The sequence below is a fragment of the Dasypus novemcinctus genome, chromosome 30 (genome assembly GCF_030445035.2).
Source record: "Dasypus novemcinctus isolate mDasNov1 chromosome 30, mDasNov1.1.hap2, whole genome shotgun sequence".
Taxonomy (NCBI): Eukaryota; Metazoa; Chordata; class Mammalia; order Cingulata; family Dasypodidae; genus Dasypus; species Dasypus novemcinctus.
In genome coordinates this window covers 11165620-11193020 of record NC_080702.1, presented here as the reverse complement: position 1 = coordinate 11193020, position 27401 = coordinate 11165620, and the positions used below count along the sequence as shown (strand labels likewise).

The 27401-nt window shown below is 42.5% G+C and overlaps 1 protein-coding gene across 17 annotated transcripts in view; it reads right to left on the bottom strand.

Annotated features, from left to right (window-relative positions):
* LOC131276914 (uncharacterized) overlaps nt 1–27401 on the bottom strand; it is a 337436-nt gene that overhangs the window by 260734 nt on the left and 49301 nt on the right. For 15 of the 17 annotated variants that reach the window (XR_011647776.1, XR_011647778.1, XR_011647775.1 and 12 more), the window contains exon 1: nt 19554–19721. The exons of the other annotated variants lie outside the window; for them this stretch is intronic. The gene's annotated coding sequence lies outside the window, so the exon portion shown is untranslated. Of the gene's footprint in view, nt 1–19553; nt 19722–27401 lie in introns of those variants that run through there. 17 annotated transcript variants of the gene reach the window in all.

The window sequence follows — 27401 nt, the reverse complement described above, 5'->3', positions numbered from 1 at the left end:
GCGCAAAAAAATAACGGATATGATGGAAATGAACACCACAATTCAAGAAATCAAAAATACACTTGCAGCAAATATCAGCAGACTAGCAGAGGCAGAGCAGAGAATTAGTGATGTGGAAGACAGTACATTGGAAATCAAAGAGATAGTAGAAGTGGTCAATAAAAAGGTAGAAAAAATCCAGATAGGACTTAGGGACCTGAATGATAATGCAAAACGCTCAAACATACGCATTATAGGCATTCCAGAAGGAGAAGAGAAGGGAAAGATGTCAGAAGGAGTGTTGCAGGAAATAATGACTGAAAACTTCCCAAATCTACTGAAAGAGACAGATGTACATATCCAAGAAGAACAGCGCACTCCACTGGTCATAAACCCCAACAGGCCCACCCCAAGACATATACTTGTCAAATTATCCAATGCTCAAGACAAAGAGAAAATTCTAAAAGCAGCAAGAGAAAAGAAAACCATCACATACAAGGGAAGCTCCATAAGATTAAGTGCTGATTTCTCATCTGAAACGATGGAGGCAAGAAGGCAGTGGTATGATATAGTCAAGGTACTAAAAGAAAAAAATTTCCAACCAAGAATACTCTATCCAGCTAAACTAGCATTCAAAAATGATGGAGACTTCAAAATACTCACAGATAAACAGAAACTGAACGAGTATATCAACAAGAAACCTCCCCTTCAAGAAATACTTAAGGGAGGTCTGCAGGAAGAAAGGAAAAAACAGGACAGTCAGAGATGGAGGAGAGTGTAAGAGCAACAAAAAAGACAAAAATAGACGGGGAAAACAAAATATTACAAACAAAATATAACAAACACAAATCCAACCAAAATATGGCTACCACAAAGAATTCTCTGAACGTAATAACACTGAATGTCAACGGACTAAACTCACCTATCAAAAGATTCAGACTGGGACACTGGATAAGGAAATATGACCCATCTATATGCTGTCTACAATAGACACATCTTAGACCCAGAGACTCATGGAGGTTGAAAGTGAATGGCTGGAAAACAATCATACAAGCAAACAACAACCAAAAAAAGGCAGGAGTAGCTATATTAATATCAGACAAAATAGACTTTAAATGCGAAACAACTGTGAGAGATAAAGAAGGATACTACATTTTCGTGAAAGGGACAATCTGTCAAGAAGATCGAACAATCATAAATATTTATGCTCCTAACAAGGGTTCCTCTAAATACGTGAGACAAACGCTGGAAAAACTAAGTGAAAAAATAGATGCATCTACATTTATAGTGGGGATTTTAATACACCACTATCAAATCTGGACAGAACATCTCAAAAGAGAATCACTAAAGAAGCAAAACATTTGAACACTATACTAGAAGAGCTGGATCTAATAGACATATATAGATCATTACACCCAAACACAGCAGGATATACATTTTTCTCAAGCGCACATGGAACATTCTCCAAGATAGACCATATGCTAGGCCACAAAGAAAGGCTTAATGAATTCAGAAAGATCGAAATCATACAAAACAATATCTCTGATCACAGGGGAGTGAAGCTGGAAATTTGCAAGGGATGGAGGCCGAGACGTCACACCACAATTTGGAAATTAAACAGCACACTCTTAGAAAAACAGTGGGTCAAAGAGGAAATCTCAAAAGAAATCAATGACTACCTTGAATCAAATGATAATGATAACACAACATACCAAAATTTATGGGATGCAGCAAAAGCAGTACTGAGAGGGAAATTTATATCCATAAATTCACATATCAAAAAAGAAGAAAGAGCAAAAATTGAAGAACAGCACTTTTGACGGAATTAGAAAAACAACAAAAAAGTAACTGAACAGGAAGAAGAAGGAAGGAAAAAACAAAGATAAGAGCAGAACTAAATGAAATAGAAAATAAGAAAACACTTGAAAAAATAAACAAGAACAAGAGCTGGTTTTTTGAGAAGATCAACAAAATTGACAAACCTTTAGCGAGACTAACAAAGAAAAAAAGAGAAAAGATGCAAATATACAAAATAAGAAATGAGAAAGGTGATATCACCACTGACACAACATAAATAAAGACTACTATCATAAGAGGATACTTTGAAAAACTATATTCCAACAAAAATGACAATGTAGAGGAAATGGACAAATTCATAGAAACACACAAGCAGCCCATATTGACGAAAGAAGAAATTGATGATCTTATCAAACCAATCATAAGCAAAGAGATAGAATCAGTCATTAAAAATCTCCCAACTAAGAAGAGCCCAGGGCCAGACGGCTTCACAGGTGAATTCTACAAAACATTCCGGAAAGAACTAACACCAATCCTATTGAAACTATTCCAAAAAATCGAAACAGAAGGAACACTGCCAAACTCCTTCTATGAGGCGAACATTACCCTAGCACCAAAGCCAAACAAAGACACCACAAGAAAGGAAAATTACAGACCAATTTCTCTAATGAACCTAGACGCAAAAATACTTAACAAAATACTTGCTAATCGTATTCAACAACACATTAAATGAATTATACACAACGAACAAGTGGGATTCATTCCAGGTATGCAAGGATGGTACAACATGAGAAAATCAATTAATGTGATACACCATATAAACAGATTGAAGGAAAAAAATCACATAATTATATTTATACATGCAGAAAAGGCATTTGACAAAATACAGCACCCCTTCTTGATAAAAACACTCCAAAAGATCTGAATACAAGGAAACTTTTTGAACATGATAAAGAGCATATATGAAAAACCTACAGCCAACATTGTTTACAATGGAGAAATCCTAAAATCCTTGCCTCTAAACAAAGGAACAAGACAAGGATGCCCATTGTCTCCACTCCTATTTAACATTGTCTTGGAAGTACTTGCACGAGCACTGAGGCAAGAACCAGATATAAAAGGCATTCAAATTGGAAGGGAAGAAGTCAAAATTTCATTATTTGCCGATGACATGATCCTATACATAGAAAACCCTGAGAAATCTACAACAAAGCTTCTAGAACTCATGAGTTCAGCAAAGTCGCAGGTTATAAGATCAATGCGCAAAAATCAGTAGCATTTCTGTACACCAATAATGAGCAAGATCAGGAGGAAAGCAAGAAACAAATACCATTCACAATAGTAAATAAAAAAATCAAATACTTAGGAATAAATTTAACTAAAGAGGTAAAAAACTTATACACCGAGAACTATACAAGACTGTTCAAGGAAATCAAAGAAGACCTAAATAAATGGAAGAATATTCCTTGTTCATGGATAGGAAGACTGAATATTATTAAGATGTCTATCCTACCAAAACTGATCTACACATTCAATGCAATCCCAATAAAAATCAACACAGCCTTCATTAAGGAACTAGAAAAACTAACTATGAAATTTATTTAGAAAGGAAAGAGGCCCCGAATAGCCAAAGACATATTGAAAAAGAAAATGAAATAGGAGGAATCACACTTCCTGACTTCAAAACATACTACAAAGCTACAGTAGTGAAAACAGCATGGTATTGGCATAAGGAGAGACACACAGACCAATGGAATCGAATTGAAAATTCAGATATAGAACCTCATGTATATAGCCATATAATATTCGATAAAGCCACCAAACCCTCTCAACTGGGAGAGAATGGCCTATTCAACAAATGGTGCCTGGAGAACTGGATAGCCATATGTAGAAGAATGAAAGAGGATTACCATCTCACACCTTATACAAAGATCAACTCAAGATGGATCAAAGACCTAAATATAAGAGCCAAGACCATAAAGATCTTGGAAAGCAGTGTAGGGAAACATCTACAGGACCTTGTAATAGGAAATGGCTTCATGAATATCACACCAAAAGCACGAGCAGCAAAAGAACAAATAGATAAATGGGACTTCCTCAAAATTAAAGCCTTCTGCACCTCAAAGGAGTTTGTTAAGAAAGTAAAAAGGGAACCCACACAATGGGAGAAAATATTTGGCAACCATATATCTGATAAGAGGCTTATAAGTTGCATATATAAAGAACTCATAAATCTTGAAAACAAAAAGATAAACAACCCATTTAAAAAATGGGAAAAAGATTTAAACAGACACTTCTCCAAAGAAGAAATACAAATGGCTAAAAAGCACATGAAAAAATGCTCCAAATCTCTAGCTATCAGGGAAATGCAAATCAAAACTACAATGAGATACCATCTTACTCCCATAAAATTGGCAGCTATGAAAAAAACAGAAGAATACAAATGCTGGAGAGGATGTGAAGAAAGGGGAACACTCATCCACTGCTGGTGGGAATGCAGAAGGATGCAACCATTCTGGAGGACTGTTTGGCGGTTTCTCAAAAAACTAACCATCGATTTCCCATATGACCCAGCAATACCACTGCTGGGTATATACCCAGCAGAACTGAAAACAAGGGCACAAACAGATATATGTACACCAATGTTCACAGCAGCATTGTTTACTATCGCCAAAAGTTGGAATCAATCCAAATGTCCATCAACAGACGAGTGGATCAATAAAATGTGGTATATACACACAATGGAATACTACTCGGCTGTTAGAATAAATACACTACAATCACACGTGATAACATGGATGAACCTTGAGAATCTTATGTTGACTGAAGCAACCCAGGCATTGAAGGACAAATACTACATGACCTCAATGATATGAAATAAACAAACTGCCTCAGAGAGCTAGAGTCTGGAAAAGAGGCTTACAGGAAATCGTGGGGTGGAGGAAGGATGTGAGTTATCGTCTATAGGGGTGGAATCTCTGATGAGCAGGCGGTAAGTATGAGCACAAAGAAGGGACAAAATGGGGGCAAGGGGTTACCTTCGGGTGGGGCTTTCTGGGTTTGAGGGGGGCTGAGGAGGGGCAGAGGGGTAATATTGTCCAAAAATTGGGGGGAGGGAGGGGCAACATACAAACATGGGAGAGTGTCAGGTGTTCGTTGAGAACAAAATGTTGAGAAAATCGTATCAAAGTATAAGTAGGAGGGTTACCTGTTTAGGATGCTCAGGGGGTACGGTCTGATGCGGGACGGACTCCGGGGGAATAGCTGAAGGCTCATTTTGCCAAGGTGGGTTGTACCATTGGGAAGAGACCCAAGAAGTGAGAGTTGGGGTGGACCCACATCCTGGGGAGGTCTAATGCCGTCAAATAGAGAGAACTGTATCTCTAGTGAGAAAGGATGGCTCCCAGGGCATTAGGGCAGTTGAGAAAGTCAGGCCCTGAATACTGCTGCAAGTATCTCTGGACATGGCTTCTCGGGAAATGGAGATTGGCTGGTGGTGTGGGCCCCAAGGGGAGGGGAAAATGGATGTGGAATGGATGGAACCAAGGTAAATATGGGGGCAAGAGAGGAGTTTTGTGAGAGTACACGAAGATGAATATAAAACATGTGATATTACACCAAAAACATATAGGGGACGACAGACTAATAATGTAAACCATAAGGCAAAACATAGGATAACTAAAAAATTTAGAAAACTGTACAACCTAAAGTATGGACCACATAGTAAGCACAGATGTCATCTGGTTTGAAAACTATTGTCTCGGAATCTGTACATCAGTTTCAGGAAATATGATATGAACAGTTAAGAGATTATCGCTGTGGAAGGGAAAAGGTTTTATGGTGAATCTGGGGAAGTACTGTATATTGTATATATGAATTTCGGTGATCTAAGACTCTTGTGAAGCTGACATTATGTTGGGATTCACTTTACAGGAAGTTTTGGATCACAGAGTGGTTCAACAATGGCAGCGGAGGAATACTGATATAGGATGTTATTGACAGGATATATATGGTTGACAGAGAGTTATACAGGGCATATGCCCAGGGTATATAGTAATGTCTAGATATACTCATAGTGGAAACAATTAAAAACAACAGCTGGGGGGGTACTGGGCCCCTGGCCGGGGGGGTCACTGTCATGGACCCTGGGGGAGCAGCGGCAGTCCCCCAGGTGCAACAGCAAGAACCAGGAAGGAAGGAGGGCCCAACAGTGGGCTCCTGATACTAATGGCTATGCTTGTGAGCCTATACACCTGCAATAAGAATAAGGCCTAGAGTAGCAGTTTCCTCCTGACAGCCTTCATGTTACTCAAATGTGGCCACTCTCACAGCCAAACTCAGCATGTAGATGCAGTGCATTCCCCCCAGCATGGGACATGACACCCGGGGATGATCCTCCCTGGCACCGAGGGATCACTACCACATACCAGCTGAAGATGCAACTAGAAAAGGACCTTGAATTAAAGGTTCAACACAGATCAGCAGAATATCCCTGTCTACATATAATAACATGACTTCAAAATGCTGTTTGACCTAATGTAAGGGGGAAATGGAAAGGAGAAATGAGAATCTAAGGCTATGAGTCTCTAAAAAAGAGTCTGGAGGTTGTCAGAAGGAATCCCCTTATGCACAACTGAGCAGAGTCTGAGAGACAGATAAAGTAGATACAACCCCAGGTACTGGTTCTTTTGAGGAATAAAGAGACCCACGGGTTCTATGGTCATGGCAAATGGGGTTCACTGCCATGGCAGATGGCTCTTCTTTGGAGCTGGCATTTCTGAGTGATGGAATTGGACTCAGAGGGGATCTCTTTTCACAAGACTTGCATGCTACTTTATTGGAATTGTAGTTGGTGCTAGGGTTTTAGATATATTTAGGGGATTTGAATCTCTGGACTGATAATATGACACCCAGGCCCAGAGCCTCAAAGACTTCAGCTCCTACACTTTGATTTATTGGACTTACCGCACTCAGCTAACATCGAGTTGAAGAAGGTCAACCACCACACCATGGAGCCTAGAGTGTCTACAACTGAAAGCAGGAGGAGTGTATCCAGTAGCCATGTGGAATCTAAGCCCCCACTTGACATAGATGTGCAATGGACACAACCAATCCAATGTCCACAGAGAAAATGTGGAATGGGTGTGGGAAGGGTAGCCATGGTGGCTGCTGGGTTTGGGGAATGGGAGGAAGAGATGAGATGTGGAGGCGTTTTCGGGACGAGGAGATGTCCTGGGTGGTGCTTCACGGACAATTACGGGACATTGTAGATCCCCCCAGGGCCCACTGGATGGAATGTGGGAGAGTGTGGGCTATGATGTGGACCACTGACTATGGGGTGCAGTGATGCTCAGAGATGTACTTACCAGGTGCAATGGATGTGTCACGATGAAAAAAAAAAAAACTCAGATTCTGAGAGTTGCCAGCAACATAGAAGCAGACACAGAAGAACGCACACGGAATGGACAGAGTGCACAGACAAAGGGGGCGGGGAATAAACCATTAAAAAAAAACAATACATTAAAGTCATACAATAGCAAACCTGAAATGATAGAAGAATAAGTGATAAGGAAGACATAACAGCTGAAATTGAAGAGAGGAAAAAAAAGGGGAAAAAAAATGAGCAAGAGCTCAGGGAGCGCAATGACAACACAAAAAGCAACAAAATATATGTCATAAGAGTTTCAGAAGGAGATGAGACGGGAAAAGAGGGAAAAAAGAGTATTTGAGGAAATAATAAGTGAAAATGACCCAGTTCTCATGAAATGAACCTATATGCCAAGAAGCCCACTGTACCCCAATCAGAATAAATCCAGGGAAGGAGATTTGGCCCAATGGATAGGGCGTCCGCTTACCACACGGGAGGTCCGTGGTTCAAATCCCAGGCCTCCTTGACCCATGTGGAGCTTGCCCATGCGCAGTGCTTAATGCATGCAAGGTGTACCCTGCCACACAGGGGTGTCACCCGCGTAGGGAAGCCCCACGTGCAAGGAGTGTACCCCATAAGGAGAGCCGCCCAGCGCGAAAGAAACTGCAGCCTGCCCAGGAATGGCACCGCACACACGGAGAGCTGATACAATAAGATGACTCAACAAAGAGAAATATAGATTCCTGGTGTTGCTGATAAGGATAGAAGCAGTCACAGAAGAACACACAGCAAATGGACACAGAGAGCAGACAACTGGGGGGAGGGGGCAGGAAGGGGAGAGAAATAAATAAAAAATCTTTAAAAAAAAAAAAAAGAATAAATCCAAATAGACCTATTCCAAGACACATACTACTCAGAAAGTCAAACGTCAGGGATAAAGAGAAAATTCTGAGAGCAATAAGAGAGACGAGAACCATCACTTACAAGGGACAACCAGTAAGATGTGGTGCACATTCCTCAAGAGAAACCATGGAGGTGAGAAGACAGTAGTATGACACAATTTGGAGATTGAAAGAGAAGAACTGCCAGCCAAGAATTCTGCATCCAGCAAAACTGTCCTTCACATATGAAAGAGGGTAAAAAATATTCACAAGCAAAGAGAAACTAAGACAGTTTGTAATAAAGAATCCATCTTGAAAGATATATTAGAGGAAACTTTAGAATCTGAAAGAAAAAGACAGGAGAGAGGCTTGGAGGAGAGTAGAAAAGAAAGAATAACAGAAAGGATAACCAAAGAGTAATACTGGACAAAACAGACTATAAATCCAAAGAAGTAAGAAGAGATACAGAAGGCCATTAAATATTAATAAAAGGGACAATCAATCAGGAAGATAAAACAGACATAAATATCTATGTACCTAACTAAGATCCTTCAAAATACATGAAACAAATTCGGGGAAAAATGAAGGGAGAACTAGTCATCTCCACAATAATCACTGGAGACTTCAACACACCTCTCACATCATTAGACAGAACTAGACAGAAGATCAACGAGTAAACAGGGAACTGAAACAATATGACCCGTAAGTTAGACCTAACAGACATATGCAGAAAGCAGCATCCAAACTCAGCGGGTTATACATTCTTTTCATGTGTCCATGGATCCTTCTCCAGAATAGACCACATGTTAGGGCATAATACAGCTCTTGATAAATATAAAAAGATTGAACTTTACACAAAGCATCTTCTCAGATCATAGGGGAATGAAACTGAAAATCATTAACAGACATGAAAAAGGTAAATTGACAAATGTGTGGAGGCTAAACAACACACCCTAAATAATCAGTGGGTCAAAGAAGACATATGGAAAGTGGTTGTGGCTCAACTGATAGAGGGTCCACCTACCATATAGGAGGTCCAAGGATTCGATGGCCAGGGCCTCTTTGCTCATAGAGTGAGCTGGTCCACACATAGTGCTGCTGCGCACAAGGAGTGCTGGCCCACTAAGGACGCCCCCGTGTAACAATGCCCCCCATGCAAGGAATGGCCACTGGGATAGGAGAGCCACCCCGAGCAAAACTACAGTCCACCCAGGGGTGGTGCCACACACACGGAAAGCTGATGCAGCAAGATGATGCAATAAAAAGAGACACAGACCCCAGTGCAGCCTGATGAGAATACAAGTGCACACAGAACACACAGTGAATAGACACAGAGGGGGGAGCAGAGAAAGGATACAGAAATAAATAAATCCTTAAAAATTAAAAAAATAAAATTCCAAGTGTAATCAGTAAATGTATTAAGACAAATAAAACAAGATCACAACTTGTGAAAACTTATGGGATACAGCAAAGGCAGTCTTGAGAGGGACATTTATAGACCTAAAAGCCTATAGGAAAAAAAAAGAAAAAGCTAAACTCCAAAAATTGACTGAACAACAAGAGAAACTAGAAAAAGAACAGCAGAGCAATCCTCAAAGCAAACAGAATAATAAAGACTAGAAATAAATGAAATTGAAAAGAAAAAAATAGAGAAAATCAAAGCCAAAAGCTGGTTATTTGAGGGAAGCAGCTGTGGCTCAATCAGATGAGCTCCCGTCTACCATATGGGAGGCCCTCAGATCGCCTCCCAGGGCCTCCTTGTGACGGCTGGCTCCACTGCATGCTGTGGAGAGCCGCTGGGCCCCCAAGTGCGGAGGAGAGCTACCCAGCCCACAGACACCACGGGGCACAGCCTGGCATAGAGACACCGCGGAGTGGAAACTCGGCAAGGTGACACAACAAAAAAAAGGAGGAGACAAGCAAAAACACAGAAGAGAATGCAGCGAATGGACACAGAGAGCAGACAGCAAGCAAGCAAGGGGGAAGGGGAAATTTTTAAAATATTAAAAAATTTAAAAATTTTAAAAAAGCTAATCATTTGAGAAGATCAATAAAATTCACAAACCCCAGCAAGATAAACAAAGAAAAACAAAAAAAGAACCTAATAAATACATTTTGAAATGAAAGGGGGGAAGTTATGACTGACCCCACAGAACTAAAAAGGATCATAAGAGGATATTCTGAGAAACTGTATGCCAACAAACTAAAAAACCTAGAGGAAAGGAGCAATTTCCTAGAAATGCACAACCAACCAACATTGACACTACAAGAAATACAACAACTTAACAAACCAATCACATATAAAGACACTGAATCTGTCTTCAAAAATCTCCCAACAGAGAAAACTCCAGGACCATATGCCTTCAGAGGTGAATTCTACCCCCGTTCAAAAAGAATTAACACCAATCCTGTTTAAAATCTTCCAAAAAATTGAAGAGGTGGGAAAATCACCCACACTTTTAAGAAAGCCAACATCACCGTAATACCCGAATCAAATGAAGACTCTGGAAGGAAAAGAAACTTACAGACCAATTTCTCTAATGAACACTGATGCAAATTTCTCAACAAAATACTTATAAATCAAATCCAGCAGCACATCAAAAGACTTCTACACCACAAGCAAAGGGGATTTACTCCTGGTAGGCAAAGCTGGTTCAACGTAAGAAAATCAATTGATGTAATACACCACATTGACAAACTGAACGAAAAAAGAAACATGATCATCTCAACCAAGACAGAAAAAGCATCTGACCAAATCTAGCTTCATTTCTTATAAAAACATTTCAAAAAAATCAATGAAGAGAAGGAAAATCCCTGAATATGATAAAAGAGGCACATATGAAAAACCTAGAGCTAACATCTTACCCAGTGGGGGAAGGTTGAAAGTTTTCCTTCTAACACCTGGAACAAGACAAGGATGACCACTAGCACGATTGTTACTCAACCTTTAATAGAAGCTCTAGGTACAGCGATTAGAGAAGAAAAACATTAAAGGCATCCAAGTAAGAAAAGAAGAAGTGAAACTCTATTTGTGGATGACATGATCTCATACTTTGAAAATTCTGAAATGTCTACAACAAAGCTACTTGAGCTAATAAATGAGTTCAGCAAAGTGGCAGGCAGCAAGATCAACAGAGAGATCAGTAATGTTTTTGTACAGTAGCGTTGCACAATCTGACGAAGAAATCAGGGGAAAATTCCATTTACAAGAGCAACTAAAAGATTCAAATACCTAACAATTGATTTAACAAAACAAGTACAGGACTTATATGGTGAAAATTACAAAACAATGCCAAAAGAAATTTTAAAAGACCTAAACAATTGGAAAGACATTCCGTGTATATGGACTGGAAGTCTAAATAGCATAAAGATGTGAATCCTACCCAAACTGATTATATTATAGATTTCACTGCAATACCAATCTGAACTCGAACAGCCTACTTTGCAGAAATAGAAAAGAAAATTACGAAATCATTTGGAAGGGAAAGTGCACGTGAACAGCCAAAAGTATTCTAAAAAAAAAAGAGCAACATAGAAGGAATTTCACTGCCAGATCTTGAAACATACTACAAAGCTACAGTGGACAAATCACCATGATACTGCCATAAAGAAAGATACATCAATCAGTGGAATTGAATAGAGAGTACAGGAATAAACCCTTACCTCTATGGTCAACTAGTTTTTGACAAGCCTACCGAGTCTGTGTTAATCGGAAAAAAAACAGACTCTTCAACAAATGCTGCTGGGAGAACAGGTTATCTATAACCAAAAGAATTAAGGAGGACCCCTACCTCACTCTCTGTACAAGAATCAACTCAAAATGGATCAAGGACCTAAATTTAAAAGCAAGTACCATAAAACTACTAGAAGAAAATGTAGGGAAACATAAGACCTTGTGGTACAGGGTGGTATCTCGGACTTTACATCCAAAGAAGAAAAAACAAATGAAAAATTAGGTAAGTGGGACCTCCTGAAAATTAAACACTTTTTCACCTCCCAGGACTTTGTCAAAAAGGTGAAAAGGTCATCAATTCAATGGGAGAAAATACTTAGAAATCACACGTCGATAAGGGTTTAATATATAAAATATAGAGAGAGATGTTACAACTCAACAATAAAAAGACAAACGATCCAGTTATAGAATGGGCAAAAAACATGAACAGACATTTGTCCAAGAAATACAAATGAGGGAAACGGACTTGGCCCAGTGGTTAGGGTGTCCATCTGCCACATGGGAGGTCCGCGGTTCAAACCCCGGGCCTCCTTGACCCGTGTGGAGGTGGCGCATGTGCAGTGCTGATGCGTGCAAGGAGTGCCATGCCACGCAAGGGTGTCCCCGCGTAGGGGAGCCCACGTGCAAGGAGTGCGCCCGTGAGGAGAGCCGCCCAGCATGAAAAGAAAGTGCAGCCTGCCCAGGAATGGCGCCGCCCACACTTCCGGTGCCGCTGAGGACAATAGAAGCGGACAATGAAACAAGACGCAGCAAATAGACACTGAGAACAGACAACGGGGGGGGGGGGGGGGGGGCGGGGGATTTAAATAAATAAATCTTTAAAAAAAAAAAAGAAAGAAATACAAATGAAAAAAATATATGGAAAAATATTCAACATTAATGATCACGGAAATGCAAATCAAAACGAGATATCATCTCACAGCATCAGAATGGTCACTATTAAAAAGTCAGAGAACTACAAGTGTTGGAGAGGATGTGGAAAGGTAGGAACACTTATTCACTGTCAGAAGGAATGCAGAAAGGTATAGCCACTGTGGAGGACTGTTTGGCAGTTCCTAAAGAAGTTGACTATAGATTTGCCATGTGATGCTGCAATACCACTACTGGCTAAACACCCAGAAGAACTGAGAGCAGTGACATGAATAAACATCCGCACACCTACATTCATAGTGGTGCTATTCACAATTGCAAAGCTGGAAACAACCCAGGTGTCCATCAGCCAGTAAATGGAGAAACAAACGGTGATGTATTCACATGATGGAATCTCATGCAGTGGTAAGAAGAAATAAAGTCATAAACCATTTGACAATGTGAATGAACCTGGGGGACAGTATGGTGAGGCAAGCCAGACACAAAAGAACAAATACAGGAGGCTTTCATTACTATGACCTAAGTATATTGTGTAACATAATGTATGATTCCATGACATAAAATGTAAACATAAATCAATTTATAGAGGAAAAAAGTATTTGTGCAAAAATAGCCAGAAATGGGATCTGTGGACAGCAGAAAAAGCACAGAGAGACCGAGAGGTGATGGATTTTCTTATTTGTTTTATCATTTATTATTATTGAGATAATAAAAATGCTCTAATGATGACTGAGGTGATCAAAGCATAACTATGTGATTGTGCCTAAAACCACTGATTGTGCACTATGGATGAATTGCATGCCTTTAAAAAGAAAAAAAAAGGCAAATCGCACATAAAAATGGGAAAAAATGTGAATACATACCTACCAAAGAAGAAACTAATGATTCTTTTCATCACTAGAGAAACACACATTAAAATCTGCTATATATACTAGAATGGTTAAAATCAAGAGACATAATACTAACTGTTAAAGAAGATGTGGAAAACCTGGAGACCTCATACATTTCTGGTGAGAATGCAAAATGGTGCTGCCAGTTTGGGAAACATTTTGTCAGATACTTAAAAATATAAACTTACCATAATTCTTGCTAACTCCACTCTAAAAATCTATCCAAGACAAACAAAATTGTGTTTGTGCAATGATTCCTATGGCAACTGTATGACAGCCAAAACTAGAAAAAATACGAATGTCTACTAGCTGGTGCATGGATAAGAAAAGGTGCTACATCCATAAATAGATCTGCATCTTTAACTATTTAATTTCAGGCAACCTCCCCGTTCCCCCACGCCGCCATTGGAAGCAGCCCACCGGGCCTGTCCACAACCAACCTGCAGGGTACACAAGCCTCTACAGGACTAACTTTAGTACTGATTATAGATTCAAAAAGAAGACCAGAAGTGCCATGTGTAGGGAAACCACAACTGAGTCCAATTCTGTCACTCTGGGGAACATAAATTCCAAAGTAGAGACCACTGACAGGGCACTAAACTACTGAGCTATCTACCCTGACTCAAGTGTCTCGATGCCTCCAGAACCCTCAGGAGCCCAGTTGTTTGGGGTAGAATCTACTTTGGCAGTCAAAGAGATCCTGCTGATACATGTATGAACATTACCTCCGGGATGACCTCTGATTCACCTAACTCTGAAATCTCTTAGCCACACAAATTCATTTATCTTTATCTCTTCCCCATTTAGGCCAAGGTCTTTTTCCAGTTGCATTGCTAGCTGGTGCTTAGTAGTAATCCCTTCCTGCCAGGGAGTCTCATACCCTGGAGTCATGTCTGATACTGGGGGGAAGATAATGTATTTATATGGTGGGTTTGGCTTAGAGGCCACATTTGAGCAACAAGGAGGCTCCCAGGAGGCAATTCTTAGACACCCTATAATACTAGGCTAAGTTTTGATTTTGAGTGTAAAGGTTCATAAGCACAGTCATCAATATCAAGTGTCCATTAGTAGAACATCCTCCTTCACTAGTCATTGCTCCTGTACTCGGGGGATTCTGGCTGATGTCTTAGAGAATGTGGCAGAGCTCCCTAGATGGCAATTTGATATTCCTTCAGTTACTTTATGAATCTCCATCCACCATGGCAATGCCCCATGAACATAAATTTACATGCCTTATATACGTATGCCCAGGTGAGCCTCCTGCCATGTTATCCCCTGTCACTGACATCCCACTCCAGTGATCCTCCCCTGCCACAGAAAGAGAACCACAAGTACTGGAGAGGACGTGGACAGACAGAACACTTATTCACTATTGGTGGGAATGTAGAATGATACAGCCACTGTGGAGGACTGTTTGGTGGTTCCTAAAGAAGTTGAATATAAACTTCCCACATGATGCTGCATTATCACTACTGGGTACATACCCAGAAAAACTGTAGCAGGGACACAGACATCCATATACGGATGTTCATAGAAGCATTATTCACGATTGTGAAAAGTTGGGAACACCCCAGGTGTCCATCAACTGATGAACAGATACACAAATTGAGGTATTCACACGATGGAACATTATGCAGCAGTAAGAAGAAATGAAGTCGGAAAGCATGTGACAACATGGATGAATCTAAAGGACATTATGTTGAGGGAAGCAAGCCAGACACAAAAGGACAAATACTATATGACTGGATTGGATTACTATGAACCTAATATATTGTAATGTATGACTGAAAAAAATTTATATGTATCCAATATATTTAATTTAGAAATGTATATCTTCATTCAACAGTATTTTCTTTTTTAAGAAACTATTGCTTACATATTCAATTATTAAATTTACAAAATAAGGTTTAAAATTTAAACAGTGAGGTTACACTGAAGAGTTGAGAATTGGAGCCTTAACATGTGATCTGTTACTCAAAAGAGGTAACAAAAAAGAGATAAGAGTAACCAAAAAGTTATTTTTCAGCATTGTAAAACCATGTGTGAAATATGAATATGAATAAAACTGCATATACAAGACTCTATTCTTTGAAATTGAACAAATGTATGTTAACACTACAAAAATGTTAATATCACTTATGCTGAGGGAAAGAAACCTGACACAAAGTACTACATATTGCATGATTCCATTTATAGAAAATGTAAATATGTTTATAAAAATGAACTTAGATTTCCGGTTATGGAGGGCCGGGGAAGGACTGCTAAGGGGCATGGTGTTTTTCTTTTCAGAGTACTGAAAATGTTCTAAAAAATTTTATGGTGATGAAGGCACAATATTGCGATTATACTAAAAGCCACTGATTATACACTTTGGATAGATGGTATGGTATGTGAATATGTCTCAATAAAACTGCTTAATACATAAATAATTGTGCTAGAACAGCCAGAAAAAGAAGTGATTTCTAGCAGGGTAAACAGATACAGGGCTAAAGAACTGTCTTACTAGTTTCTTTTTCTTATTATGGAAATAATGAAAATATTCTAATGATGACTGAGGTAATGAATGCACATCTATGTCATTATATCAAACACCATGCATGGTATGCTTGGAAATAACTGTATGCTTTATTAATAAGTATCAATAAAACTGATTTGTTAAAAATATACACATATATCATTAAATTATTTTGTTTAAAAAAAAAAAAAAAAGGACTGTTAATCTTCATCCAAAGATTTCATTGCTAAGGTTCTGGTATAAAACCTTCCTGAATTTCCCCACTGATGGTAGCATCATATTCTTCCTCGTCATACTTAGGGTCTGCTGAGTGACAGTGCATTGGGAGAACAGTGTGGTCATCTGCCTGGAAGTGACAGGGCACCCAGCAGCCCTGCCTGGCTCTCCCCCTTCCAGGGTGGCAACCCTGTGAAAATCACCTGCAGAAGTTCAGAGTGAAGGTCAGGGGACAAAAGAAGGGGTTGGGGGAAGGTCCAGCCCATCTGTCCTAAGAGCAGCTGCTCCACAGCCCTCAACTGCTCCCCTAGAATGAGAACAACTCTTCTAAGAGGCTGAGAACAGTAAACGCAGAGGCTTCCTCTGCAGCCAGGGTCCTTTAAGGCCAGGTGGGTGATTGCTCTTGGCAGACAAAGCAGGGCAAGAATGGTGTCCCCAAGTCACCCAGTCACCCCCCTGCAAAGGAGAGGCTCCCTGGAGCTCCTGGAAATACTCAGCACACCCCTCGGCTCCCTCAGCAGCCTCGGGCAGGTGGCCTGACCAGCAGGCGCCCTTCCCCAGTCTGTGCAGAGGGTCCTAGCAGGCACCCAAATCCAGTGGCCCCCACTGGCCAGCTGCCCTCCTCCAGCCCTAGCAAGCTACCACCTTAGCAGGAGTTCACGAACCATTTCCACCCAGCATGACTCCAAGAAATCAAACTTTTAAGAAAGGCTGTAACCACTACCAAAAGGAAAAGAGTGTTCCTGGGACCATGGGGAGCTCTGAGGGAAGCCAAGGCTGAAGCTGTCCGAGGCCTTCTAGTGCAGCCACAGCCAGGAGGGGACACAGTGGGAGTGGGCCCCTAGAAACTAGACCTCACCTGCCCTGTGGAATCTCAGAGAGCAGAAAGGAGTAAAACAGGAAAGACACACAATTAAAGGCTCAAGTGAATCACCAGGGCTTTGACCCAAAGAATGCAAAGTCTGTAAGAGAAGGAAGGGCCCACACCTGCAGACCACTGGGGAAGGATACACACTTTTAGTTGCAAACTGTTGTGATCCCTGCAAAACTCCCAGGCTGGACACAAACCTGCACCCAGAGGCCCCACCCGGGAGGGGTCCCCATTCACTGGGCTCCCTGCAGGCACACACCAGGTGTCAGTCACGCTCCCCCTGGGCCTTCCCAGGAGCCCTTCCCCTGGGAGCCATCAAGTCCCCTCAGCAGTAACCCCTTTAAGAGTCAGCTGCTGCAGGCCAGGCCCTGAGCCTTAACTTCCCAGGTGCAGAAGAAAGCGAAGCAGCCTCTGCCTGGCTCCAGAGGAAATTTGAAGTGTAGGACCTGCAAAGGGGTCGCTGAAAGGGGAAGGACCCAGGCACCTGGGAGGGTCAGGAGGGCGGAGGGAGGGGCAAAGGGGTGGACCATGGGGGGACCTTGGGGAACTCAGGGAGGGAAGGGGCACTGTGGAGGGGGAGAAAGGACCATGGAGGAGAGGAGGGGTCATGGGGTGGCTGGAAGGGCTATGGGGGGCAGGAGAGACCAAGGGGAGGCAGGAGGGAATGGGGGGGAAAGACTTTAGGGGGGAGACCGTGGGTGGGGTAATCAGGGGGAATCATGGAGGAGGGGAACCACAGGAGAGGGAGAGGGACTTTGGAAGGGGAGAGGGGGCACTGGGCAAGAAGAGGGACCATGTAGGGGAGGGACTGTGGGGAGGCAGGAGTGAATGTGAGAGTGGAGAGAGCATGGGGGGTGGGAGGGGGGGCAGGGGGGACCATGGTGTGGAGGGGTCATGGGTGGGCAGTAGGGGCCGTGGGGTATAAGAGGGAGCATGGGGGGAGAGGAGGGAGCACTGGGGGGAAGGAGGGAGCATGGAGGTGGAAGGAGGGACCTTGAGGGGGAGGATCCATGGGGAGGCAAGAGGAACTGTGGGAATAAAGGGACTGCAGCAGGGCAGGTGGTACTGGTGGGGGGAAAAGAGGGACTTCAGGGGGTTCGAGATACTATGGGGTTGGTGGGGGGGGGAGTAGAGACCATGGGGTGGCAGGAGGGACCTTGGTGGGAGGGAATGTCGGCTGGAGGAGGGACTTTGGGGTGAGGAGGGACCATGGGGGGGAGGGAGGGACCTAGGGAGGTGGGAGGAACTGTAGGGGTGGAAGAAGCCTGGCAGAACAGGAAGGATCTTGGGGGGAGCAAGAGGGACTGGAGGGGGACAAAAGGGATGCTGGAGAGGACAGGAGGAACCTTTGGGGAATGAAGGAACTGTGGGGGGCAGATGGGACAATGGGGGGGGGACCATGAGGGGAAGGAGGGACCATGAGGCAAGAGGAGATATGGTGGAGGAGCAGGAGGGACCCTGGGGAAGCAGGGGGGACTGAGGGGAGGAGGAAAGGTAGAGGTGGAGGAGGAACTTGGAAGGGGCAGGAAAGACCTCGAGGGTGAGGAAAGACCTTGGTGGGAAGGGACCTTGGGGAGGTGGGAGTGACCATGAGGGTGAAGGGAGCCTGGGATGCAGGAGGGAAGGGGGGAGGAAGGACCATAGGGGGGCAGGAGGGACGTCTGAGCTACTAGGACCTTAGGGGGGAGGACAAGAGGAACAGTGGGGGTGACAGGAGGAACTGTAGGGGTGGAAGTAGCATGGCAGAGCAGGAGGGACCATCCAGGAACAGGAGAACCTGTGGGGGGAAGAGGAGGGACCTTGGAGGGGACAGGAGAGGCTTTGGGGGTGAGGAGGGACCATGGGGAAGGCAGGATGGTATCAGGGGGGAAGGGACCCTGAAGGGAAGGAGGGACCTTAGGAGAACAGGGACCTTTTCGGAGAGAAAGAACAGTGGGGGGAGGGGTTGTAGGAGGGGCCATGGGGAGGACAGGAGGGGGGGTTTAGCAGGGTCCGTGTGGGGGGCGGGGGAGGAAGGAGGGCGGGGGTGGGGCGGGCCACCCTTCCCGTGGGCCGCGGGACCCTTATTCTTACACGGCGCCCCGCGCCACAGGCCAGCCAGGCTGGGCTGGGACCCCCGACTGCACCCTGAGCCGCCCCCCCGCCCCCCCGTCCGCGGAAGCAGCGCCGCCACCCGGCGCGGCCCTGCGACCCAACAGGCCCTGAGACCGCGCAGGACCCGGGCGCCGCGCACAACTTTCCAGGACCCGGGAGCCGCGCACAACTTTCCGGGACCCGCGCCCCGCAGGCGAGCCAGCAGGAACTTGAGGGGGCGCGGCACGGGCGCCCCCTCGACGCAGCAAGGGGAGGCTCGCTCGCCCGCTTTTCCGCGCCTCTGGGGGTCCCCGCCCGCCTGCGCCCCGCCCCGACGCCAAGTCGGGTCCCCAAACTTACCGCTCCCGTGGGTGGGAACACAGGCGGGGCCCTTAAGCGCTCCTGCAGCCCCACACGCCGGCTGACAACACGTCCCTCCTGCCCTCGGGGTCCCGGGGGGCACCCCCGGAACACGCCAGCAGGTCCTCGCGCGCTCCCCAAACACCGCGAGCTCTTAGAGGAGCCCCGCCAACGTGGACTGGGCGGGACTTAAGGGGCGGAGCTTCTGCGCCTGCGCCTGGGCCAATGAGGCCCCGCCCCGCTCCAGGACTCCACGCCCCTAAGAGAGCGCGGCCCTACCCTTGACGGACAGCGCCAAGCACCCAGTCATGGTACTGTGGAACCTGCCCCCGGGACACCACCTGTGCAAAAATCACAACAGTTATGTACACCAGTAACGACCAATCTGAGGAGGAAATGAAGAAAAAAAAACTATGATTTAAAATAATAAATTTTTAAAATCGCATATATCGGAATAACTTTAAAGCTGTAAATGACGGACACAGAAAACTACACAAGACTGTTCAAGGAAATCAAAGAAGACGTAAATAAATGGAAGAATATTTCCTGTTCATGGAAAGGAAGAATAAATATCATTAGCATGGCTATCCTACCCAAACTAAACTACAGACAATGCAATCCCAATAAAAATCAAAACGGCATTTTTTACTGAATTGAAAAAACTACCTATGAAATGTATTTGGAAGGGCAAAAGGCCCAGAACAGTAAAAGACTTATTGAAAAAGGAAAATCAAATCAGAGGACTCACATTACCTGACTTTAAAACATACTATAAAGCAACAGGGGTCAAAAACTGCATGGTATTCTCACAAGGATAGACATACTGACCAATGGAACTGAATTTAGAGTTCTTATACAGATCCTCACATAGAGTCACCTGGTATTCGACAAGGCCACCAAGCCCACTCAGCTGAGAGAGAACGACCTCTTCAAAAATTGGTGGGTGGAAAACTGGATATCCATATGCAAAAGACTGAGAGGACAACACCATTTCAAACCTTACTAAAAAATCAACTCAAGATGGATCAAAGCTCTAAATACAAAAGCCAAGACCATGAACACCTTGGAAGATAATGTAAGGAAACATCTACAGGGACTTGTAACAGGAAATCCGCTCATGAACATCACACTCAAAGCAGGAGCAGAAAAAGAAAAAATAGATAAAAGGGAAGTCCTCAAAATTAAAACCTTTTGCACCTCAAAGGAGTCTGTCAAGAAAGTGAAAAGACTGCCTATCCAATAAAAGAAAATATTTGGTAACCATATATCTGATAGGAGCCTAATATCTAGCATACGTGAAGAAATCTTTTATCTCAAAAATAAGAAAACAAACAACCCATTTTAAAAAAGGACAAGAGATTCGAACAGAACTTCTCCAAAGAAGGAATACAAATGACTAAAGAGTGCATGAAAAGATGCTCAACATCACTAACTATAAGGGATCAAAACTACAATGAGACACCATCTTAGACCCAATATACTGATGGGTATTAAAGGCCAGAGGACTACAAGTGTTGGAGAGGATGTGGAGGAATGGGAACCCTCATCCACTGACAGTGGGAACGTAGAATGATCCATCCACTGTGGAGGAGAGATTGGCTGTTCCTCAAAAAACTAACTACAGATCTGCCACGTGACCCAGCATTCCACTACTGGGTATATAACCAGAAGAATTGGAAACAAGGATATCAACAGATATATACACACCAATGTTTCATGGGAGCATTATTCACTATTGCCAAAAGTTGGAATCAACCTAAATGCCCCTCAACAAATGAGTGCATAAACAAAATATGGTATAACACATACAAAGGAATGCTTCTTAGCTCTAAGAACGAATACAGTACAGAAACACAGGATAACATGGATTAATCTTGAGAACCTTATGTTGAGTGAAGCAAGGCAAGTATTAAAGGACAAATATTACATGACCTCTCTGATATGACTTAAGCAAATTGAGCCGACTCAGAGAGCTAGAGTCTGGAAGATAGATTGAGAGACCTAAGAGGCTTCAAACTGAGTTGTGAGGTCATCAGAGGGGTCGTGGTTATGCATGTCTCAGCAGGATCTCATAGAGAGCCAAACATGATACTAGACAACCCCAGGTAGTAGTGCTCCTAAGAGCTATGAAGGCACCCTGGTCCTACGGTCATCGCAGATAGCTCGAGAGATCAGTGCCTTAATGGTGGGCCCTAATTTGGAATTGTACTCCTAAGTGTGATGATGTTGGATTCAAATGTGACTTTCTACACATGCCTCTTCTGAACCTGTGGTTGGTGCTGGGATTGCAGTATGCACAGGAGACTTGGATTTCTGGGCTGCCCACGTGCCAGCTGGGCCCTCAGCCTCTGTGGTGTTGCAGCACCTACACTCCAGTTGGAATTATCCAGGTCAGTTGAAACGGAGGTGAGGATGGACAACCACCACACCAAGGACCCAAGAGAGCCTACAGCTGCGGTCATGAGAGTCACATCCACCAGCCACGTGAGAAAGAAGCCCCTTCTCAATCAAGAGAAGAACTTGGCATCGCCATCCCAGGGTCCTCAGGATAGAGGAATAAAATATGGACTAGAATGGAACTGATATTCTACTATAAAATTATTGTGACTCTAGCAACAGAAGCAATTATGTCATTGACTGGACTCGGGGGCATTTTTGAGACTTCGAGATGTCCTGAATGATATTGCAGGGCAGATGCAGGACATTATGTATCCTGCCATAACCCACTGAATGGGCTGGAAGAGAGTGTAAACTACTCTAAATAATAGTCCATGCTGTGTGGCAGTGCTTCAAAATGTATCCATCAAATGCAATGCATGTACCACACTAATGAAAGAACCTCTTTATGTGGGAAAGATGGGGGAGTGGGGAGTGGGGCATCTGGGAACCTATTTTGTTTTTTAGAAGAATGTATTTTTTTTAATCTCCACCCCCCGTAGCATTTTGTGTGCTGTCTGCTCTGTGTCCATTCACAGTGTGTACTTTTGGGTCGGTATTTAACTTGTGGTTTTTTAAAATTATTTATTCCCCTTCCCTTGTGGCTTGTTTGCTGTCTCCTCTCTGTCCATTCGCTGCAAGTTCTTCTGTGTTTTGGTTTTTTTGCTTGTCTCCCTTTTTCTTGTGTCACCTTGCTAAGTCAGCTCTCTGTGGCGCTTAGGGGCCAGTGGCACTCCGTGGCCATGCGGGCTGGGCGGCACACTGCGGCACCCGGACTGGCAGCACATCCCAGCTTGCCAGCAAGCCTGCTTTTACAAGAAGGCCCCAGGATGCAGACACAGGGCCCCCCATATGGTAGACGGGAACCCAACTGTTTAAGCAAGCCACAGCCACTTCCCCCTCCTATATTTTTTAATGTAACGTTTTGTGTGATCTATGTGTCTTTGAAAAGGAAATAAAAAATATTTTTAAAAGTATTATCTAGGCAAAGTATGTTCAACCTGTATTAGTTTTCAAAGAATTGAAAGAAAGTTAAATAAACAAATACAATTACAGAGCATTACACCCAAATACACTGGAATGTACATTCTTCCCAAGTGCACGTGGATCACTCTCTAGGATAGACCACGTGCTAGGCCACAGAACAACTTTCAATGAATTCCGAAAGACTGCAATTATACAAAATAATTTATCTGACAACAATGGAATGAAACTGGAAATCAGCGAGGGGCACAGAAGCAGATTAGGCACAAAGATATGGAAGTTAAACAACACACTCTTAGACAATCAGTAGGTCAAGGGGGAAATTCCAAAAGAAATCAGTAACTACCTTGAAACAAATGAAAATTACAACACAAAGTACCATACCCTATGGTATGCAGCAAAAGCTATACTGAGAAGGAAATTCACAGCCTTAAATGCCTGTATTAAAAGAGAAGTGCTAAAATCAAAGACCTATCTAGGCACCTGGAGAAACTTGAAAAGAACAACAAACTAACCCCAAATGATGTAGAAAGAAGGAAATAACAAAGATTAGTGCAGAAATAAATGAAATAAAAAATAAGAAAACACTAGGAAAAAACACTAGAAACAATAAACAAAAGCAAAGCTGGTTCTTGAAAATCTATAAAATTGACAAATCCTTAGCTACACTAACAAAAAAAAAAAGATGCAAATACATAAAATAAGAATGAGGAAGGAGATATCACCACTGATGCCACAGCAATAAAGTGTATCATAAGAGGATACTTTGAAAACTTTTATGCCAACCAAAAGGATATTCAGAGGAAATGGGCAAATTCCTAGAAACAGACAGGCAGCCTACATTGATGAAAGAAGAAAGACGAACTGAACAGCCCAAGATGGAAATGACTTCCGCACAGAAAACTACACAACACTGTTAAAGGACATCAAAGAAGACTAGTATCCAGTATATATAAAGGAATCCTACACCTCCTCAAAAAAAAAATAAATAACTTACGTACCTCAGAGGAGTTTGTCAAGAAAGTGAAAAGGCAGCCTATACAATATGAGAAAATATTTGGTAACCATATATCTGATAGAGGCCTAGTATCCAGCATATATAAAGAACTCTTACACCTCAAAAATAAAAAAATTAACAACCCGTTTTAAAAATGGGCAAGTGATTTGAACAGACACATCTCTAAAGAAGAAATACAAATGGCTAAAAAGCACTTGAAGAGATGTTCAACATCACTACTAAGGAAATGCAAATCAAAAGTACAATGAGATATCATCTACACCCATTAGACGGGCAATGATTTAAAAAAAAACAGTGGATTACAAATGTTGGAGAGGACGTGGAGGAATGGGAACTGTCATCCACTGCTGGTGGGTATGTGGAATGGTACAGCCATGGTGGAGGACATTTTGGCTGTCCCACAGGAAGCTAACTATACAACAACCATATGATCCAACAATCCCACTGCTGGGTATATACCCAGAAGAACTGAAAGCAGAGACACAAACAGATATATGCACACCAATGTTCAGAGTAGCATCATTCATTATTGCCAAATTTGGAAACAACCCAAAGTCCATCAACCAATGAATGGATAAACAAATTGTGGTATATACATACAATGGAATATTACTCAGCTGTAAGAAGGAATGCAGTAAGAACACATGGGATGATATGGGTGAATTTTGAAGACATTATGTTGCGTGAACTAAGACAGGCACTGAAGGACAATTATTATATGACCTCAGTGTAATAAGTGAACTAAATAAATTTTAGTTCAGTGAACTAAATAAATTGAGCAGACTCACAGAGCTAGAATCTGGAAGACAGGTTTACAAGAGACAGGGAAAAGAAAGTTGTGAGCAAATGCCCATATGGGAAAAAATCTATGATAAGGTAGAAGTATGTAGCTGTTCAGTGGATGGGCATGTCAGTGGTGAAGTGACACTACAGGGATGGTCTGTGTGTGAGGTAGAGTGAGGAGGGTGGGTTGGACTATTCATGGAATAGGGGGGACATTTGGAGAGGGACCAGGTAACATCTGGGTATCTGAAGGTACCTGCTTGAAACTACAAAGTTCAGAATGTTGTTTTGGCAGTAAGGTAGGGGACAGTTACTGGTTTAGGGTGTTCTGGAGAGCATTTGGGAGAATGCACACCTGGGGCAGGCTTCTAGGGAGTAAGTGTTCGCCTTCTCACAGTGTGTTGTGTCATGGGTGGGACTCACATAATGAGCGGGAATGTGATGGAGTCCCATCCTGAGAATTACTGCTATGTTCTCAAATAGAGGGGAGGGAGACTCTTGAGAGCATAAGCAGTGCCTCATAGTGTAGGACAGGCCAGTATGTCAAGCTCTCAACATTGCTGCAAGTAACTATGAATCTTGTTCTTCAAGGAGTGAAGCTTGGTGGTTGCCATGGGTACCTAGGGGCGGGGAAGGAGGAACAGACTAGATGGAACATGGGGCATTTTGTGGGCAGGGGAAGTGTTCTACATGATCTTTTTTCTTTTCCTTTTTATTTTTTGTGCTTTTATTCTTTTTCTCTACATGATCTTGCAATGATGTATACAGGCTATGTTAAATTTCATCAAACTTATATAAGTGTGTGGTCTACAATGTAAACCATAATATAAATCATTGACAAATGTTGCAATATTTGTACATCAATTGTAACAAATATACCATACACAAGTAAATGTTATTAAAAGGGGAAAGGGTAATGGAGAAGAATGTTGGGTATATGGGAATCCATTCTATTCTGTACATAACTTCTCTGTAACCTAAAGCTTCTTTGAAGATAAAATGCTCAATTCATACCTGTTAAACAACAGTGATAAACAGAGGCCATTTCTCAACAAGAAAGTTTCCCTGAGTAACTCACGAGCAAAACCACCAAAGTACTAACAGTTATTTTGTGTCCTCTCGGTTCCCGCTGGGGACACATTGGAGAAGCTTCCAACTGCCAGGCAGAAGAGGAAAACCCATCCAATTCTTAGATAAGGATTACTTTTATTGCTTTAAGTACTTATGTGGCTTTCTTGTTTTTTTTTGTTTTCAGTCAAGTTCAGATTTGAAAATATGATGCAGATCATAGAATTTAGGTACCATCCTCTTGTGTGTGTAGTGTGTACATGTGTGTGTGTGTGAGTGGAATCCCTTACTAGCTGATGCCTGGTTCCAAGGGCATTCAAGGTCGATAAGACCAGAGAGGAAAGCGTATGGTATAAGGACTTTTAATGGCTGACATTTATCCTCTTTCAATTAAAAATTTTGTAATTGTCAACCAGATGGACTTGAAATAAAATTCCTCAAGGCCTCTTCTAAAGACATCTTCTAATCTTGCTTTTGTGTTCTCTGACATGACCGCTGCTTTCCATCTGCTTTTCTGGAGCAAGAAAGACAGCAAAAAATCCGTGGAAACAGAACCTACAAGGATACAAACCTCACAGCGTTTCTTTTCCTTCATTACAGGTGGCCTCAAGTACAGAGGAAATTCTGTTATCTCCTGGCTGTGGAAAGAAATCTAGAGGACTATGATGGTGTTTCCTTGTTGGCTTTAGAATGGATATCACAGTGATAACGTTTCACTTGTGGAGTGAGGATGATGGATGTGGTGAGAGAAACTGATTTTCAGGAAGAGATCTTTGATCACATTACTACAGTTCCTGGAATCAGCTGGATTCCCATTGGGGGGTCTAGCTTACCATAAATTGGAGTTGCAGTTTGTCAATGTTTAAGTCTAAGTAGTATAATTGCACATGTATGTGTGTGTATATATGCTACTGTGTATTTATCCTAAACATAGGTCTTATTTACACAGGACAACTGCCACTGTCAACTACGTCAAGAATATAATCTGACCACTGCAAAGTTTACATACAGGAACACATTCAGTCCTCATCACCCATAGGTAGTAGGGTTGTTTATTATACACACAACTCAGAAGGAGGATCCCAGGCGTGGAGACAAATGTTCCCAAACTCATGTGAACAGTCTAACATACACCTATCAAGTAACCTCAATGTTGATACAATGAGCCTTTCCTTAAACTGTGAAATGGGAGTATTAGATATTGTACAAGGGAGATGTAGCATCTGTGCATATTGCTGAAATTTCCCAAGCCTACAGTTTCCAAATACTGCCCAAAATTATAAGGTAAGCTAAGTAGGCACATCACCTATTGCAAATTTCACAAGCTTTCATATCAACCTGTTGGGTGTTTTATGTAAAAATAAAATGACAAGATTTTCTTGAACTCTGACTTTAATTCACATGTGTCCATTAGGCAACTTATGAATAAGGGGATCAGAAGTTTCAACTGTAAATAAAGTATTAATAATGTTCCTAGCTTTGACTGTAAGTTGTCAACAGCTCTTTCAATCCGGAATGATTTTCCCAGGTTTTTGTCTCAAGGTTAAAAAGAGAAAATT